We start from the raw sequence: 7,183 nt of genomic DNA, 5'->3' as shown, positions 1-7,183 counted from the left end.
ACGCTCCTCTTATTTTTAAGACCGTTTCATGCTCCTCATGTATTCCACACATTTTGAAGCTCTTCATATTTTTCACACCTTTTGAAGCTCTTCATATTATTTGAAGCTTTTCAGGCTCTTCATGTTCTTGAACACCGTTTCATGCTCCTCCTATTTTTCAGACCGTTTCATGCTCCGCCTATTTTTCAGACCGTTTCAACTCATCTCATTTTTAACAGCTTTTGAAATTTTTCATATTTTTCACAACTTTTGAAGCTCTTCATGTTTTTCAACACCGCTTCTTGCTCCTCTTATTTTTCAGACCGTTTCATGCTCCTAATATTTGTCACACCTTTTGAAGCTCTTCATATTTTTCACACCTTTTCAGGCTCTTCAGGTTTTTCAACACCACTTCATGCTCCTCCTATTTTTCAAAGGGTTTCATGCTCCTCATATTTTTGACATCTTTTGAAGCTCTTCATATTTTTCACACCTTTTCAGGCTCTTCATTTTTTTCACAGCTTTTCAGGCTCTTCATGTTTTTGAACACCGCTTCATGCTCCTCCTATTTTTCAGACCGTTTCATGCTCCTCATGTATTTCATACCTTTTGAAGCTCTTTATATATTTCACACCTTTTCAGGCTCTTCATGTTTTTCAATGCCACTTCATGCTCCTCCAATTTTTAGACCGCTTCATGCTCATCTCATTTTTGACACCTTTTGAAGCTCTTCATATTTTTCAAAACTTTTCAGGCTCTTCATGTTTTTGAACACAGCTTCATGCTCCTCCTTTTTTTCAGACCGTTTCATGCTCCTCTTGTTTTTCACAACTTTTGAAGCTCTTCACATTTTTCACACCTTTTCAGGCTCTTCATGTTTTTCAACACCGCTTCATGCTCCTCCTATTTTTCAGACCGTTTCATGCTCCTCATATTTTTGACACCTTTTGAAGCTCTTCATATTTTTCACGCCTTTTCAGGCTTTTCATGTTTTTCAACATCGCTTCATGATCCTCATACTTTTCTGAGCGTTTCATGCTCCTCATATTATTGAAACCTTTTGAATCTCTTCATATATTTCACACCTTTTCAGGCTCTTCATGTTTTTGAACACCGCTTCACGCTCCTCTTATTTTTCAGACCGTTTCATGCTCCTCATGTATTCCACACATTTTGAAGCTCTTCATATTTTTCACACCTTTTGAAGCTCTTCATATTTTTTGAAGCTTTTCAGGCTCTTCATGTTTTTCAACACCGCCTCATTCTCCTCCTATTTTTCATACCGTTTCATGCTCCTCATATTTTTGACACCTTTTGAAGCTCTTCATATTTTTCACACCTTTCAGACTCTTCAAGTTTTTGAACATCGTTTCATGCTCCTCCTATTTTTCAGACCATATCATGCTCCTAATATTTTTGATACCTTTTGAAGCTTTCATATTTTTCACACCTTTTCTGGCTCTTCATATTTTTGAACACCGTTTCATGCTCCTCCTATTTTTCAGACCGTTTCATGCTCCTCATATTTTTGACACCTTTGAAACTCTTCATATTTTTCACTCCTTTTCAGGCTCTTCATATTTTTCAACACCACTTCATGCTCCTCCTATTTTCAGACCGTTTCATGCTCGTCATATTTTTCAAACCTTTTAAAGCTCTTCATAATTTTCACACCTATTCATGCTCTTCATTTTTTCCACACTGTTTCATGCTCCTCCTATTTTTCAGACCGTTTCATGTTCCTCATATTTTTCACACCTTTTGAAGCTCTTCATATTTTTCACACTTTTTGAAGCTCTTCATATTTTTCACAGTTCTCAGGTTCTTCATGTTTCTGAACACCGCTTCACGCTCCTCCTATTTTTCAGACCGTTTCATGCTCTTCATATTTTTCACACATTTTCAGGCTCTTCATATTTTTGAACACCGTTTGCTGCTCCTCCTATTTTTGAGAACGTTTCAAGCTCCTCATATTTTTAACACGTTTTAACGCTCTTCATATTTTTCACACCTTTTCAGGCTCTTTATGTTTTTGAACACCGCTTCATGCTCCTCCTATTTTTCAGAACGTTTCATGCTCCTAATATTTTGACACCTTTTAAGCTGTTCATATTTTACACATTTTCAGGCTCTTCACTTTTTTGAACACCGTTTCATGCTACTACTATTTTTCATACCTTTTGAAGCTCCTTATATTCTTCAAACCATTTCATGCTCTTCTTTTTTTTCATCACCGCTTCATGCTCCTCCATTTTTCAGACCGTTTCATGCTCCTCATATTTTTGACACCATTTGAAGCTCTTCATATTTCTCACAGCTTTTCAGGTTCTTCATGTTTTTCAACACCGTTTCATGCTCCTCCTATTTTTCAAACCGTTTCATGCTCATCTCATTTTTGCCACCTTTTGAAGCTCGTCATATTTTACCACATCTTTTGAAGCTCTTCGTATTTTTCACACGTTTTCAGGCTCTTCATGTTTTTCAACACCCCTTCTTGCTCATTCTATTTTTCAGACCGTTTCATGTTTCTATCATTTCTGACAACTTTTGAAGCTCTTCATATATTTCACACATTTTCAGGCTCTTCATGTTTTTCAACACCACTTCATGCTCCTCCTATTTTTCAGACCGTTTCATGCTCATCTCACTTTTGACACATTTTGAAGCTCTTCATATTTTCAACACCTTTTGAAGCTCTTCATATTTTTCATATTTTTGAAGCTCTTCATATTTTCACACGTTTTCAGACTCTTCATGTTTTTCAAAACCGCTTCATGCTCCTCCTATTTTTCAGAGAGTTTCATGCTCCTCATGTATTTCACACGTCTTGAATCTCTTCATATTTTTCACAACTTTTCAGGCTGTTCATGTTTTTGAACACCGTTTCATGCTGCTCCAATTTTTCAGACCATTTAATGCTCCTCATATTTTTGACATTTTTTGAAGCTCTTCATATTTTTCACACCTTTTCAGGCTCTTCATGTTTTTGAACACCACTTCATGCTACTGCTATTTTTCAGCCCGTTTCATGCTCCTCCTATTTTTCACACCTTTTGGAGCTCTTTATATTTTTCACACCTTTTCAGGCTCTTCATGTTTTTGAACACCGCTTGATGCTCCTCCTATTTTTCAGACTTTTTCATGCTCCTCATGTATTTCACAAGTTTTGAGGCTCTTCATATTTTTCACACCTTTTCAACCTCTTCATGATTTTGAACACCGCTTCATGATCCTCCTATTTTTCAGAATGTTTCATGTTCCTCATATTTTTGACAACTTTTGAAGCTTTTCATATTTTTCACAACTTTTCAGCATCTTCATGTTTTTGAACAGAGCTTCATGCTCCTCCTATTTTTCAGACCGTATCATACTCGTCATATTTTTCACACCTTTTGAACCTCTTCATATTTTTCACACCTTTTCAGTCTCTTCATGTTTTTCAACACAACTTCATGCTCATCCTATTTTCCAGACCGTTTCATGTTCCTCATGTATTTTACACCTTTTGAAGCTCTTCAGATTTTTCACACCTTTTCAGGCTCTTCATGCATTTGAACACCCTTTCATGCTCCTCCTATTTTTCAGACCATTTCATGCTCCTCATAGTTTTGACACCTTTTGAAGCTCTTCATATTTTTCACACCTTTTCAGGTTCTTCATGTTTTTCAACACCGCTTCATGCTCCTCCTATTTTTCAGACCGTTTCATGCTCCTCATATTTTTGACACCTTTTGAAGCTCTTAATATATTTCACACCTTTTCAGACTCTTCATGATTTCCAACACCGCTTCATGCTCCTCCTATTTTTCAGACCGATTCATGCTCCTCCTGTATTTCACACCTTTTGAAGCTCTTCATATTTTACCCACCTTTTCAGGCTCTTCATGTTTTTCAACACCGTTTCATGCTCCTCATGTATTTCCAACCGTTTGAAGCTCTTCATATATTTCACAACTTTTCAGGCTCTTCATGATTTTGAACACGGTTTCATGCTCCTCCTATTTTTAAGACCGTTTCATGCTCCTCATGTATTTCACACCTTTAAAAGCTCTTCATATTTTTCACACCTTTTCAGGCTCCCCATGTTTTTCAACACGGCTTCATGATCCTACTGTTTTTCAGACCGTTTCATGCTCCTCATATTTTTGACACTTTTTGAAGCTCTTCATATTTTTCGCACCTTTTTAGGCTCTTCACGTTTTTCAACATAATTTCCTGCTCCTCCTATTTTTCAGACCGTTTCATGCTCTTCATATTTTTGACACTTTTTGAAGCTCTTCATATTTTTCACACCTTTTCTTGCTCTTCATGTTTTCAACACCGCTTCATGCTCGTCCAATTTTCCAGACCGTTTCATGCTCGTCTCATTTTTGACACCTTTTGAAGCTCTTCATATTTCTCACAACTTTTAAGCTCTTCATGTTTTTCACACGTTTTCAGGCTCTTCATGTTTTTCAACACCGCTTCATGCTCCTCCCATTTTTCAGACCGTTTCATGCTCCTCCTATTTTTCAGACCGTTTCATGCTCCTCATATTTTTGACACCTTTTGAAGCTCTTCATATTTTTCACTCCTTTTCAGGCTCTTCATGTCTTTGAACACCGTTTCATGCTGCTCCTATTTTTCAGATCTTTTCATGCTCCTCATATTTTTGACACATTTTGAAGCTCTTCATTTTTTTCACACATTCTGAAACTCTTCATACTTTTCACACCTTTTCAGGCTCTTCATGTTTTTTACACCGCTTCATGCTGCTCCTATTTTTCAGACCGTTTCATGCTCCTCATATTTTTGACACCTTTTGAAGGTCTTCATATCTTTCACACCTTTTCAGGCTCTTCATGTTTTTGAACACCGTTTCATGCTCCTCGTATTTTTCAGACCGTTTCATGCTCCTCATATTTTTGACACCTTTTGAAGCTCTTCATATTTTTCACACCTTTTCAGGCTCTTCATGTTTTTCAAAGCCACTACATGCTTCTCCTATTTTTCAGACCGTTTCATGCTCCTCTCATTTCTGACACCTTTTGAAGCTCTTCATATATTTCACACATTTTCAGGCTCTTCATGTTTTTCAACACCACTTCATGCTCCTACTATTTTTCAGACCGTTTCATGCTCCTCATGTATTTCACACCTTTTGAAGCTCCTTATATTTTTCACACCTTTTTAGGCTCTTCATGTTTTTGAACACGATTTCAGGCTCCTCCTATTTTTCAGACTGTTTCATGCTCATCTCATTTTTGACACCTTTTGAAACTCTTCATATTTTTCACACCTTTAGAAGCTCTTCATATTTCTCAAACATTTTCAGGCTCTTCATGTTTTTCAACACCCCTTCTTGCTCATCCTATTTTTCAGACCGTTTCATGTTTCTATCATTTCTGACAACTTTTGAAGCTCTTCATATATTTCACACATTTTCAGGCTCTTCATGTTTTTCAACACCACTTCATGCTCCTCCTATTTTTCAGACCGTTTCATGCTCATCTCACTTTTGACCCATTTTGAAGCTCTTCATATTTTCCACACCTATTGAAGCTCTTCATATTTTTCATATTTTTGAAGCTCTTCATATTTTCACACGTTTTCAGACTCTTCATGTTTTTCAAAACCGCTTCATGCTCCTCCTATTTTTCAGAGAGTTTCATGCTCCTCATGTATTTCACACCTTTTGAAGCTCTTCATATTTTCCACACCTTTTCAGGCTGTTCATGTTTTTGAACACCGTTTCATGCTGCTCCTATTTTTCAGACCGTTTAATGCTCCTCATATTTTTGACATTTTTTGAAGCTCTTCATATGTTTCACACCTTTTCAGGCTCTTTATGTATTTGAACACCGCTTCATGCTCCTGCTATTTTTCAGCCCGTTTCATGCTCCTCCTTTTTTTCACCCCTTTTGAAGCTCTTCATATTTTTCACACCTTTTCAGGCTCTTCATGTTTTTGAACACCGCTTGATGCTCCTCCTATTTTTCAGCCTTTTTCATGCTCCTCATGTATTTCACACGTTTTGAAGCTCTTCATATTTTTCACACCTTTTCAGCCTCTTCATGATTTTGAACACCACTTCATGATCCTCCTATTTTTCAGAATGTTTCATGCTCCTAATATTTTTGACAACTTTTGAAGCTTTTCATATTTTTCACAACTTTTCAGCATCTTCATGTTTTTGAACAGAGCTTCATGCTCCTCCTATTTTTCAGACCGTATCATACTCGTCATATTTTTCACACCTTTTGAACCTCTTCATATTTTTCACACCTTTTCAGTCTCTTCATGTTTTTCAACACAACTTCATGCTCATCCTATTTTCCAGACCGTTTCATGTTCCTCATGTATTTTACACCTTTTGAAGCTCTTCATATTTTTCACACCTTTTCAGGCTCTTCATGCATTTGAACAACCTTTCATGCTCCTCCTATTTTTCAGACCGTTTCTTTCTCCTCATAGTTTTGACACCTTTTGAAGCTCTTCATATTTTTCACACCTTTTCAGGTTCTTCATGTTTATCAACACCGCTTCATTTTCCTCCTATTTTTCAGACCGTTTCATGCTCCTCATATTTTTGACACCTTTTGAAGCTCTTAATATATTTCACACCTTTTCAGACTCTTCATCATTTCCAGCACCGCTTCATGCTCCTCATATTTTTCAGACCGTTTCATGCTCATCTCACTTTTATCACCTTTTGAAGCTCTTCATATTTTTCACAACTTTTGAAGCTCTTCATGTTTTTCACACCTTTTCAGGTTCTTCATGTTTTTCAACACCGCTTCATGCTCTTCCTATTTTTCAGACCGTTTCATGCTCCTCATATTTTTGACACCCTTTGAAGCTATTCATATTTTTCACACCTTTTCATGCTCTTCATGTTTTTGAACACCGCTTCATGCTCCTCCTATTTTTCAGACCGGTTCATGCTCCTCATATTTTTGACACCTTTTGAAGCTCTTCAGATTTTTCACACATTTTCAGGCTCTTCATGTTTTTCAACACCGATTCATGCTCCTCATATTTTTGACACCTTTTGAATCTCTTCATATTTTTCACACCTTTTCAGGCTCTTCATGTTTTTGAACACCACTTGTGTTCCTTCTATTTTTCAGACCGTTTCATGCTCCTCATATTTTTGACACCTTTTGAATCTCTTCATATATTTCACACGTTTTCAGGCTCTTCATGTTTTTCAACACCACTTCAT

The sequence above is a fragment of the Dama dama genome, unplaced genomic scaffold (assembly GCF_033118175.1).
Source record: "Dama dama isolate Ldn47 unplaced genomic scaffold, ASM3311817v1 ptg000096l, whole genome shotgun sequence".
Taxonomy (NCBI): domain Eukaryota; kingdom Metazoa; phylum Chordata; class Mammalia; order Artiodactyla; family Cervidae; genus Dama; species Dama dama.
This window is presented reverse-complemented; position numbering follows the sequence as displayed.